A 13,228-nucleotide genomic window follows, 5' to 3' on the forward strand; every position below is an offset into this window, starting at 1 on the left:
ACAAAATCACATGACTTTTTTTTCTTCTTAGCTTTCCAACGTAACCCATCATTCATCCTACAATTGTTTTTTTTTTATTTGTTATTTTGACCTACAATTGATTTTTGTAACCATGAATTATATATAATAATAAATAAAAAAAAACATGCACGAGACATTCACCCATTCCCCATGTATTTTTCTTACAACAATTGTATTATTCTAATACTGATATAAAACCCATGATACAATTATATCTACCTTTCTAAAAGATTAAGTAATGACATGACAACTCAATATTTTTACCAACTTCTTGTCACTCCTCCATGCTTTACGACTTGGCCTTTTCCCAACAAATATCACCATCATTTTCTTTTGCTAACTCAAACACACTACTGCAAGAACCCACACCCTCCTTGCACCATCAAACACTCACCTCGGAATCCTAGAGAGAGAAAACTGTGGAGAGAGATCGACAGAGAGAGAGAGATCGGTAGAGAGAGAGCGACGGCGCCGATGACGGTGGCCGCACCAGCAACGACGGACGATAAAAGTTGTTTTCGACAACCACGAGAGCCGCTAGCAGCGGCGACGACAATGGACAGGCGGCAGCGCCATCATTCTTGCGTCCAGAAAACAATGACGGTCGTGGAGTTCGAAGCGATGGCGGAGGAGTGTCAGGAATGGTGATAGCCAGTGTGGTGTCGTTAAGGTAGTGGCGGCGACTTTAATTTCTTTCGACATGCTCACCGGTAAAACCCATCTCCTTCATTGTTTTCTTTGAACCAGTTCAGATTTAATCGACATGAAGTTTGATTATTTCTTTGTTCCGATGATGAAGCTGATGTCTTCAGTGGTGGTGGTGGTTATATTGATTCAGGTGACTCGGGTCAGATTCACGTTCAGATTCGATTCTAATTTTGTTCGGGTTTCGTTTGGATTGAATTCGAGTTTAAACTCATCGGTTCATTTGTGATGTTTGGTTTTAGTTTCAGTTCGGGTCACGGGTCGAGACGCGGGTTCGAGTCAGCGGGTCAAACCCGGACGACTCGGGTCAAACCGAGTTGACTCGGTCAACACCCGAATCAACTCGGGTCAACAGCAGGCGCAACGGATCAGGGCGTGGTCAGTTTGGTCAGATTGCTCCGGTTTGAGTTTCACGACACGAACGGTTCAAAATTCAAGTCACGTTTTTGGTTCGGGTCTCGGTCGACATCGATCAACGAAAGTCAGCAGTTCAACTCGGGTCAACGGCTGGTCAAACGACAGTTCGGTTCAATGTTCGGGTCAGTTATGGTCAAAACAGTCAACCGTGGTCAAAGGCAGATTTGGTGCGGTCAAACTCAGTCAATACGAGACGCGGTAATGTTTTAACGACGCGTTGAACTTTCACATACATACGTTGGTCTAGTTTTATAGTTACGTGAACCGAGCTTGAACCGACCTTTTATTACAAGAGTATATATTTAGGTGATAGTTATATCGCGACAAAAGCGTTATATCGTTACATTGCATTGCATTGTTGTTGAATTTTGAAACAATATCGACACTTGAGTTGTCGGGTTATTCGAAAAACAGAGGAAACTCTGCCCGAATTTTGTTAAAAATCCAAAATACCAAACATATCTATATTGTATAAGCGACGCCTATCGAAGTATTTTCGCTAAATAAATATAAAGTATATCTATACTTTTGGCGACGTTTTATGAGTTACCAAAACAAAGTTATAACATCTCGACAAAATACGAGCTACTAGTTTACGAAATTCGTATACTTTTATTAAATAAATATAATTATTTATATTTATTTTAAACGTCTTTACTCGAAGTATGACACCTTACCGTAAGATTAATAACAAACGATATCATTAACCGACTCGATTCAATAACAACGAGCTATATATATATATATATAATTATCTACACTTCTATTCGCGGTGACTAACACGACTTCGTATACACACACCCATATATATATATATATATATGTATGATTATATACATAAATGTATATATTTTCTAAAAAACTCGAAAACTAAGTTGATTTCGAGAATTAGTTTCATCCCACTTCAATGGGATCGAATAACCATAAATTGGTTATTTTAAAACCAAGGCGATAACACTACCTTATAATCGTTTAGTTAACGATTCGGTAGAGCTCGGACACATAGTTTAACTACGTTTAGATTAGAAACTGATAAACTATTCCCTGTTAGGAATACTATAGATGCACGCTAGCCAAATCACGTCCTTGGAACGACACTACGGAATCACGCTAGGCTAGCATTCCACATGGAAGTCCAGGTGAGTTCATAACCCCCACTTTTTCTAGTTTTACGTTTTTACAAATGTTTTCGGGGGTGGAAAGACATGCAAGTTTTGCAAAATCACACAAGGTTTCGATAAATGAATATTGCATATTTATAAACCATTTTGTGACATGATTTTAACAAACTCAAATGGTTTACGAAAAGATTATGCTAAACATACCGGTTTATAAAAACATTAGTGTTTTTCGAAACATGCATGAGTTTTAATAACACGAATGGCGTGGGCAAAGGCCCAAGGACATGGGCAGAGGCCCAAGGACATGAATAACTCTCACATTATACGTTAACTAGGGTATGGTTAAGCTAGGGAATGAACTGTTAGATCAGGTGAGCGAATAGTAATCTCTCTTAAGTGCCATTAATCTTGTATAAGACCGAGGGCAAAAGTGGTAGATCTATCGGGTGTAGCGAGCCCCACTCTTGGGTCCTTGTGTGGCCCATGTAGTGCTTTTGTTGTTCTAACCGGGTGGACCGGGGGAAATCCGCTAGGGTTGAGTGCTTCCTATGTCGCCACACATATTAATGTCCTTGCAAAACATTAATGATCTGTTCATAGACGCTTACATACCAGTTTTAATACTCAGATTTTCAAATGTTTTTAAGATTCATTTGAAGTAAACTCACAAATACATGGATTTACAAACTTTGGTAACGTTTTTCAAACTATACCTAAGTAAGAGGACACGCTGATCCTGCTTACAAAGGTTCATTTGGGCTCGGCCCATTCTCTCTCGTGCAATGCACAAAGACTATTGTGGGCTAGACTCACAGTTTTTCATATATCATGCCAAAAAAATAATTTTACTATATTTTCTCAACAACTTTAAAACCGGTTATCAAAAAGATTTATTTTAAATCTTTTCAAAGCAAACTATGAACTCGCTCAACTTTATGTTGATTTTTTTTTCGCATGTTCTTTCTCAGGTTGCATTTTCAAAACTATGGAACGGTTGGAATAGGAGAACCCAATGGAGATTCGAGTACTTAGTGGCGTTCATTTTCTAGAAGTCTTAGCTTATTTGCTTCCGCTGTGCAATGAAGATACCGGTCCAGTCACACCAATGCTCTGATATTTCGGGGTGTGACAGTGACGCAGTGAATGATCCCAATGTGGTTATGGGTAAGTTCCTTCTCGACAATATTTATGTTACTGTCTTATTTGATTCGGGTGCTGACACAAGTTATATGTCCTTGAAAATGAGTAAATTGTTAAAACGTACACCAACACCCCTAAACACCAAACATGTCGTAGAACTAGCAAATGGTTAAAGTGTAGAAGCTGCACATGTAATCAAGGGTTGTAACATCGTTCTAGCGGGTCAGACCTTCTCGATTGATCTTATTCCAATAGTTTTGGGTAGTTTCGACATTGTCATCGGTATGGATTGGTTGTCCCAGCATCACGCAGAGATTTTATGTAAGGAAAAAATCATCCGTATTCCTCGCTCTAAGCAAGAACCTCTCGAAGTTCAAGGCGACAAGAGTGGTGCTGTGGTTGGCATCATCTCTTTCTTAAAGGCGCAGAAATGTTTACGAAAAGGGCACACTGCAATTCTGGCACTTGTCACTGACGCATCAGCAAAAGAAAAGAGGCTGGAGGATATTCCAGTTGTGCGTGACTTTCCTCAGGTGTTTCCTGAAGATTTACCCGGTTTACCGCCTCATCGTCAAGTCAAATTCCAGATTGAGTTAGCTCCTGGAGCAGCACCAATAGCCCGCGCACTGTATCGTTTAGCTCCAACGGAACTGGAAGAACTGTCTAAGCAGCTACAAGAGCTCTTGGAAAAGGGTTTTATTCGTCCGAGCTCTTCGCCTTGGGGAGCTCCAGTGTTATTTGTGAAGAAGAAAGACGGTACGTTCAGAATGTGCATCGACTACCGTGAACTCAATAAGGTGACGATGAAGAACCGTTATCCTCTTCCGCGCATAGAAGACTTATTCGACCAGTTGCAAGGGTCGTGTTATTACTCCAAGATAGACTTGAGGTCAGGTTACCATCAGCTGAGAGTCCGGGATGAGGACGTCTCCAAAACCGCATTCAGAACTCGCTACGGTCACTACGAGTTGTCATGCCATTCGGGCTTACGAACGCGCCTGCAGTATTCATGGATCTAATGAACAGGGTGTGCAAACCCTACCTTGACAAGTTCGTCATTGTCTTCATCGACGACATTCTAATCTACTCCAAGAGTCAGGAGGAGCACGAACAGCACTTACGTCTTATCTTGGAACTTCTTCGAAAGGAGCAATTGTACGCAAAGTTTTCTAAATGCGACTTCTGGCTTCGTGAAGTCCACTTCTTAGGCCATGTGGTGAACAGGGATGGGATTCATGTCGATCCATCCAAGGTAGATTCGATCAGGAACTGGCCTGCACCGCGTACACCGACGGAAATACGCCAATTCTTGGGTTTGGCGGGTTACTACAGGCGATTCATTAAAGACTTTTCGAAGATCGCACAGCCGCTTACTATGCTGACACGGAAAGGTGTCACCTACAGTTGGGGAGATTCCCAAGAGACCGCTTTTCAATACCTAAAGGATAGGCTTTGCAGTGCACCTATTCTCTCATTGCCGGAGGGCACAGATGACTTCGTGGTTTATTGTGACGCATCGATACAGGGTCTTGGGTGTGTATTGATGCAATGGGATAAAGTTATCGGCTACGCTTCGCGGCAACTCAAGATTCATGAACGGAACTACACGACGCACGATTTAGAGCTGGGAGCTGTTGTTTTCGCGCTCAAGATATGGCGACACTACCTGTACGGTACCAGGTGCACAATTTACACCGATCACAGGAGTCTCGAGCATATTCTTAAGCAAAAGGATTTGAACATGCGTCAACGGAGATGGGTCGAGCTGCTTAACGATTACGAATGCGCTATCAATTACCATCCAGGCAAAGCCAATGTTGTGGCTGACGCCCTTAGTCGGAAAGACACCTTACCGAAGCGCGTGCGAGCGCTACAGCTTACTATTCAGTCCAGTCTCCCTGCACAGATACGAGCTGCTCAGATAGAAGCACTGAAGCCCGAAAACGTCAAGGCTGAAGCCTTACGCGGCTCAAGGCAACGAATGGAACAAAAGGAAGACGGCGCCTACTATGTAACGGGGCGTATTTGGGTCCCACTTTATGGCGGTTTACGAGAGCTTGTGATGGACGAAGCACACAAGTCTCGCTACTCGGTACATCCAGGGTCGGATAAAATGTACCACGATCTCAAAACTACATATTGGTGGCCTAGCATGAAGGCCCACATCGCTACTTACGTCGACAAGTGTTTGACCTGTGCCAGAGTCAAGGTTGAATATCAGAAACCCGCAGGCCTACTTCAGCAACCCAGGATACTACAGTGGAAATGGGAAGAAATTTCCATGGATTTTGTTACAGGCCTACCCAGATCCCAGCGTGGGAATGATACTATATGGGTGATCGTGGATCGACTCACCAAGTCTGCACACTTCCTGGCTATAAAGGAAACGGATAAATTCTCCACTCTCGCAGACATCTATCTTAAAGAAGTTGTCTCGAGGCACGGGGTGCCCATTTCCATCATTTCGGATCGGGATGCACGATTCACGTCAGAGCTATGGCAAGCGATGCACAAATCTTTCGGCTCACGATTAGACATGAGCACAGCATATCATCCTCAGACAGATGGGCAGTCTGAGCGAACGATCCAGACTCTTGAAGACATGCTTCGGGCATGTGTTATCGATTTCGGCAACGGCTGGGAAAAGCATCTCCCATTAGTGGAGTTTTCGTATAATAATAGTTATCACACCAGCATACAAGCTGCTCCATTCGAGGCATTGTACGGACGTAAATGTCGGTCACCTCTCTGTTGGGCAGAGGTGGGGGATAGTCAGATTACGGGTCCATAGATTGTAGTGGACGCCACAGAAAAGATTGCATAGATACGACAACGCATGGCGGCAGCACGCGACCGTCAGAAAGCATACGCAGATAAGCGTAAGAAACCGTTGGAATTTCAGGTCAGGGACCGGGTTTTACTTAAAGTCTCACCCTGGAAGGGTGTGGTTCGTCTTGGCAAACGAGGCAAACTCAATCCACGGTATGTCGGACCATTCGAGATTATAGAAAGAATAGGCCCAGTAGCCTACAGATTGAACCTACCAGCAGAAATCGGTGCAGTTCACAATGTTTTTCACGTGTCTAATCTGAAGAAGTGCCTGTCAGATGAGACCCTTATCATTCCTTTTAAGGAACTCACTATCGACGAGCGGTTGCAGTTCGTCGAGGAGCCAGTTGAAATCACGGACCGGGATGTTAAGGTCCTCAAACACAAGAGAATCCCTCTTGTTCGAGTTCGTTGGAACTCCCGATGTGGCCCAGAGTACACCTGGGAACGCGAAGACCAAATGAAAGAAAAGTACCCCCAGTTATTCGAAACCAATGCAACCACTACTGAGACTGAAGCTACTACTGCGGAATTTCGGGACGAAATTCCAAATCAACGGGGGGATGATGTGACACCCCAGGAAAACCAGTGAACGATATAACTTACCTAGCTTCCTCAGTGAGTGCGTACCAAATTTCGGGACGAAATTTCTTTTAAGTTGGGGATAATGTGACAACTCGAATTTCCAAGATTTCTGTTACGCATTTATTGCATGTTTATTGATTGTTTAATTGTTTGCTTGCACAATTGATTGCTATGGAATGGTATACGTTTTGATGAAATAAATCGTATTGTGTGATTGTGCATGGTTGTTGGATTAATTGTGATAGACTTGTCAATTATGTGAACCTGGTGGCGAAACTGTGAAATGCTTGTAAGATGGTATGCTTGTGTAAAATATAATTATTCAGGGCGTATTGAGCAATTAGTGAAAAGTTAATTATACTTAACCCTAATCCTTCACTAAACCACACACACAAAAATCCAAGCACGTAGTTCACAATTCTCTGGCAATCATCACCAAATCATTGGCAAGACATCACAAGTTTGATTCCTCTTTTTCTCTAGGATCAACACAAGGTAATTGTTAATGATTGATTGTTGATTATTTGATTGATATCAATTCTTGATTATTGTAATTCTTGCAAACCCTAGTTCTTGATATGATGGTCTTGTATTTACTGAATTCAATCTTGATTATTGAAATGATGATGATGATTAGGGTACGCTTGGTAGATTGATCCTCTGATGACTGTTATTGTTATGTATCGATTGATTGATTGATCCTGCATTGTGAATGTATGTAACTAGGGTTTTCTGGATCGTAGAAACTATGAAACGTAACTGCTACGATTGCATTGAACATGCTTATTCACGCGTATGATTGTTTGTTTGTCTGAGTTTTGAATAACAATCTAGGTCCGACCTTTATGATCACAAGATGCCCGACTTTTATTTAAGAGCATATAGCCCGAGTTTTTAATGAATGTTGAGGTCCGAAGAACTTTTATAAGAGAACCCTTTGGTCCGAACTCTTTGTTTATGCAATTAAGCTCCGAGCTTTGGTTTAATCCTTGGTCCGAATTCCTTAGATTAAAAGCCTATGTCCGAGTTTCCTCTCATATGAATGTCCGAGTTTAATGGGGGGCAGCCTAGTCCGAGTTTCATGACACCCTTGCATGATCCGAGTTTTGATTCCCACACCCCTGGTCCGAGTTTGTTAACCTTGCCACATAGTCAGACCTTTAAACCCCAATACATCGGTCCGAGTTTCATATTAGGGGGTGGGTTAATTGTCTGAGTTTGTGACTTGTTTCTCAGTTGCCATCCGACTTTTAAACAGGGGAAACCCCCCCCCCCCCACACTTGTGTGTGTTTAATATGAGGCTTTGTGATGTATGTTATACAATGTTCGATCTGTTAAGATGGGAATATCACTTTGTTAAGTAGTCAACTTCGTTAAACTTGTGAAGTGTTAACAATGCTAAAGGTACTAAGGATGTTAACGGTGGCAATTAGATTAATACCCGCGTTAGATTAAGCTATGAAATCAAAGACGTAACGCATGAATTATGTGAAAACGATTAGCTGTTTACATGATGTATGATTCTGAATATGATCGTATGATACTGAATACAACTGTATGACCTTGCATGTGATATCATCGTGTACACAATAAACACACAAAGCACCGTTGCTTGAATATCGAGGATTGTAAACCCTAATTGAATGAATCATGTGCAATATATCCTAGGTTGTGTGTAACGGACTTAGAGATTAATAAACCCTAGAAGCAATAACATACCGAGCAAACCAAGGTGAGTTCACACAGCCAAGGTATGGGGTTCCCAGGGTGGGAATGGGATTGGATTACTTTATTGTACATACTCAGTTGATAGAACCTAACGATAAGGATACGACTAGACTAGTAACACTTATTGAACTGATCTTCGCATACCTGCCAAGGGTTGGCCGCGATATTATGACTGACTTCGCATACCTGCCTTTGGAAGGCCGCGAACTGTAATTTCTTAATCTTTGCACACCTGCCTGGTAGGCCGCGATACAGGTAAACCTAGTCTAGAATACTCGGGATGAACATCCCCTAATATCTTCGCATACCTGCCTGGGAGGCCGCGATGGAAACTAATACGATACATGACATAACGAACGAACATACTACTACTCACACTGTACTATTACTGAACTGTTAACTGTGAACTCGCTCAACTAGTTGTTGATCCTCTGTTACATGCCTTGCAGGTCGTTAGATACTTATGGAGCTTGCACAGGGAGGAGCAGGTCATTGTGGAGCATGGATTATGTTTTGAAACTTATTGAACTTATGTTACACATTTGGGTTTTCGTACTTATGCTTCCGCTATACTTTGGAACTATGATTATGTTTTGAACACCTATCGTATTGAATGATTGGTTTACATTTATTATACTTGATATTAATTACATGTTCGATATGATTGGTGGCTTGATCCTGGTCAGTCACGCTCCCAAGCGGTGATACTCGGCAGGTGGATTTTGGGGGTGTGACATAATAGCTGTTCTAGGCTCATATCTTATATCATGGGCACTAAGCTTTACTGCCCACTTAGCCATCCTTCCGGACATCTCTGGTTTCCTGAGGACATTCTTGATTGGAAAATTAGTTCTAACAACAATATTATGGGTTTCAAAATAATGTCTTAGCTTAGTAGATGCCATAATTAATGCAAGAATAAGTTTTTCAAGGTGTGAGTACCTGGATTCGGCATCAAGTAAACTTTTACTTACATAGTAGATAGGATGTTGTGTACCTTCGTGATCCTTAACAAGGACTGCACTTACAGCGGTTGAGGATACCGCCAGATATAAGGATAACACATCTCCTTTTCCGGGTTTCATTAATGCTGGAGCTGAGGACATATATTCTTTGAGGGCTTTCAAAGCATTCTCGTGCTTTTCAGTCCATTCAAATCTCTTGTTTTTCCTTAGGATACCATAAAATTCTTTACATCTTTCTGAGGATTTTGATATGAACCTGTTTAGAGCTGCTATCCTGCCTGTTAGCCTTTGCACATCCTTAGCATTGGCAGGGGATTTGATATTCACCAATGCTTTAATTTGTTCCGGGCTTGCTTCAATGCCCCTCTGAGTTACCATATATCCTAGAAATTTACCTGCTTTAACACCAAAGTGACATTTCGAAGGATTAAGCTTCATGTTATAATTATCAAGGATATCAAATGCTTCCTCCAAGTCCCTTAGGTGATCCTCAGTTTTCTTTGATTTTACTACCATATCGTCTATGTACACTTCCATAGTCTGTCCAATTTGATCTTTGAACATCATATTCACCAGCCTTTGATATGTTGCACCTGCATTTCTTAGTCCAAAAGGCATAGCAATATAGCAATATAAACCGGTTGGGGTCATAAAGGCCGTATCCTCTTGGTCAGATGGCTCCATCTGAATTTGTTGGAATCCAGATGATGCATCCATAAAGGTTAACAGTTCATGCCCCGCCGTTGCATCCACCATGGAGTCAATTTGGGGTAATGGGAAAGGATCCTTGGGACATGCCTTATTCAGATCAGTGAAATCGACACATACCCTCCACTTTCCGTTTTTCTTTTGGACAACAACCACATTGGCTAACCATTTTGGATATTTTACCTCTCTGATCATACCTGCTCGAAGTAGTCTTTCTACTTCTTCCTGGATAATGGCATTCCTTTCTGGTGCAAACTTCCTCCTTTTTTGGTGGATTGGTTTGATCGACCTGTCAATGCCAAGTTTATGAGTGATAATATCCTTAGATATACCTGTCATATCTTCTTGTTTCCATGCAAAGGTAGATTTTCTTCTTTTGAGGAAGGATATTATGTCTTTTTTCATCTTGCCAAGGATCCCTGATCCGATATAGATTTTTGATTCAGGATCATTAGGATCCAGAAGGATTTTGTCCACATCCTGTTCCCTTGCCTCCAAGACATTCCTTGGAGGATACTGTAATTGCTATTGCTCCCTTGGCTTCGAGGTTGGTTTCATGGATGAGGTATAACAATCCTTGGCCTCCTGCTGATCACTGTCGATCTTGATTATCTCCCATGGGCTAGGGAGTTTCACACATTGATGGTAGGTGGATGGGACTGCTTTCATATCATGTATCCAGGGCCTGCCAAGGATAACATTACAACAAGATAAACAATCAATAACACAAAATTTTTGATAATTATGTAATCCTTCCACGTAGATTGGGAATTTGATGTCCCCCAGAGTTTTCTTAGTTTCTCCACTGAATCCCACAAGTACGGAGGATCTTGGTGTGATGTCTGATTCTGGGATACCCATCTTCTTTAGAACATCAAGCTGGATAATGTTTACTGAGCTTCCTCCGTCGATAAGGATCCTGCGGACAAAATGGTTAGAAATAAATAGAGTAATAACTAAACTATCATGATGAGGATCCTGGATGTTAATGCGGTCATCCTCATCAAATGTTATCGTATTTCCTTCCGAGATACTTGATGTTTGGATAGGTTTTTCTCCATTATCCATTTTTGCTTCCTTTGCATGCCTTTTAGCCGCTGAGAAGGATGTACCACAGATGTCTGATCCTCTGGAAATAAAGTTGATCACTTGTGCATTCGCCGGAGGGGCTGGAGCCTTTTCAGGGATCCTTTCAGGATCATGAGTCCTTTGCATTTTTCTTCCCAACAACTCTTTTAGATGCCCCTTGCTTAGCAGATATCCAATTTCCTTTCTTAATGCGATGCATTCTTCAGTTAGATGCCCGAAATCCTCGTGGTATGCACACCACTTTGACTTGTCTTTAGTCCCGGATGGTTTATCATTCTTTCTGGGCCACCTGGCTTTTTCTCCTAGATTCTGCATTGCAAGGATTAGTTCATGATTGTCAACAGAAAAACAATATTCAGAACTCGGAGGATAATCCTCATCATCCTCTTCTTGGTCAACAGCATGCACGTTCTGGTTGTCATTTCTATGGTAGGATTTGAATTTATTGCTCTTGAAGGAGGATCCTTGCTTCTTCTGTTTTGAGGATCCTACTTGTCTCTCCTGGATCCTCTTGTCATCCTCTAGCCGGATGAACCTGAGTGCCCGAGTTCTTACTTCATCTAGGTTCCTGCACGGTGTCATAACAAGATCATCAGAGAACAATGAATCCTTAAGCAGTCCCATTTTGAAGGCCTCAACAGCCGTGGCCATATCCAAGTTGGGAATGTCCAAGGATTCTTTACTTAATTTAGTTATATAATCCCTTAATGATTCATTATGACTTTGAGTTACCCTGTATAAATCACTAGTTAATCTTTCAAATTTTCTACTACAAGAGAATTGATTATTGAATAAATTAACTAAATTAGCAAATGAAGTGATAGAGTAAGGGGGAAGACATAGGCATGCTTCCTTTAACTTTTCTGGGATTGGATTGATCTCCATCCTCTCCCTGTATTGTGCTATGTGCTCCTCAGGATCTGTTGTACCATCATACAGCTTCATAGTAGGGATATGGAACCTTTTGGGTACCTCTGCATCACAAATTGGTGGTGCAAAACGAGATACCTTATGGCTTCCATCTGCAATCTCCGGGATAGGCTTAACTACCCCTGGAACGCTTGAGATCATATCCTTTAGCTTCTGCAACTCCCTGGCCATAACATGATTGATACCTGTATCCTGCACGAATCCATGGTTAGTGGTAAGATAATTATTTAAGGTGTTACCTCCCATTGGGTTCAGGTTAGGAATACTGGGTGTGAATCCATATGGCTGGGATTCTGGGATGATGGAGGGACCAGTGGAGGCAATGGTCTGCATTGAAATGAAATCCCCTTGATGGACATCTAGATTTCCTGTTTGCAAATTCTTTAGGGATCCTGGCATCTGGGAGGATCCTGGTATCTGAGACGATCCCGGAACAAAGGAGGATCCTTGAACCTGGGATGATCCTGGAACAAAGAAGGATCCTTAAACCTGGGATGATCCTGGGACAAAGGAGGATCCTTGAACCTGGGATGATCCTGGAACAAAGTAGGATCCTTGAAACTGCTGTGCTCCTGGATAGGCTCCTGAATTCACGAAGGATCCCATATGCTGAGGATAGGATCCTGCCGGCTGAAAATGTGAGCCCGATGCCTGAGTCATTATTGCCGATCCGAGGTGCAATCCTTTTGATCCTCCCACAATTTGAACGTCTGGGACTCCTGATGGCTGAGAAGTATCAAAACTTAAAGATTTGGGCATCAGTGGGGAATGATCCTCTGTGTCACACCCCCAAAATCCCACACGCGGAGTACCACCGCTTGGAGGCGTGACATGACCAGGATCAAGCCATCAATCATATCAAACATAGTATTTAATAATCAACAGTAGTTAATACAATTCATAAAGATATGACTGATGTTTCAAAACCAAACATTGTTTAAGTAGCAGAAGCATAGTAATAAAATTCTCAAATGTAGTTATGAGTTCAA

General features: G+C 41.9%; 1 long non-coding RNA gene across 2 annotated transcripts; it reads left to right on the forward strand.

Annotated features, from left to right (window-relative positions):
* The first annotated feature begins 410 nt into the window (after positions 1-410).
* On the forward strand, positions 411-1,220 carry LOC118480145. 2 transcript variants are annotated; one of them, XR_004861787.1, is made up of 3 exons: positions 411-731; positions 821-868; positions 969-1,220. It is a non-coding gene; the product is annotated as an uncharacterized LOC118480145 (long non-coding RNA). The 2 variants fall into 2 exon arrangements; XR_004861786.1 differs by having other exon boundaries at positions 821-859.
* Positions 1,221-13,228: the final 12,008 nt, after the last annotated feature.

The sequence above is a fragment of the Helianthus annuus genome, chromosome 7 (assembly GCF_002127325.2).
Source record: "Helianthus annuus cultivar XRQ/B chromosome 7, HanXRQr2.0-SUNRISE, whole genome shotgun sequence".
Lineage (NCBI taxonomy): Eukaryota > Viridiplantae > Streptophyta > Magnoliopsida > Asterales > Asteraceae > Helianthus > Helianthus annuus.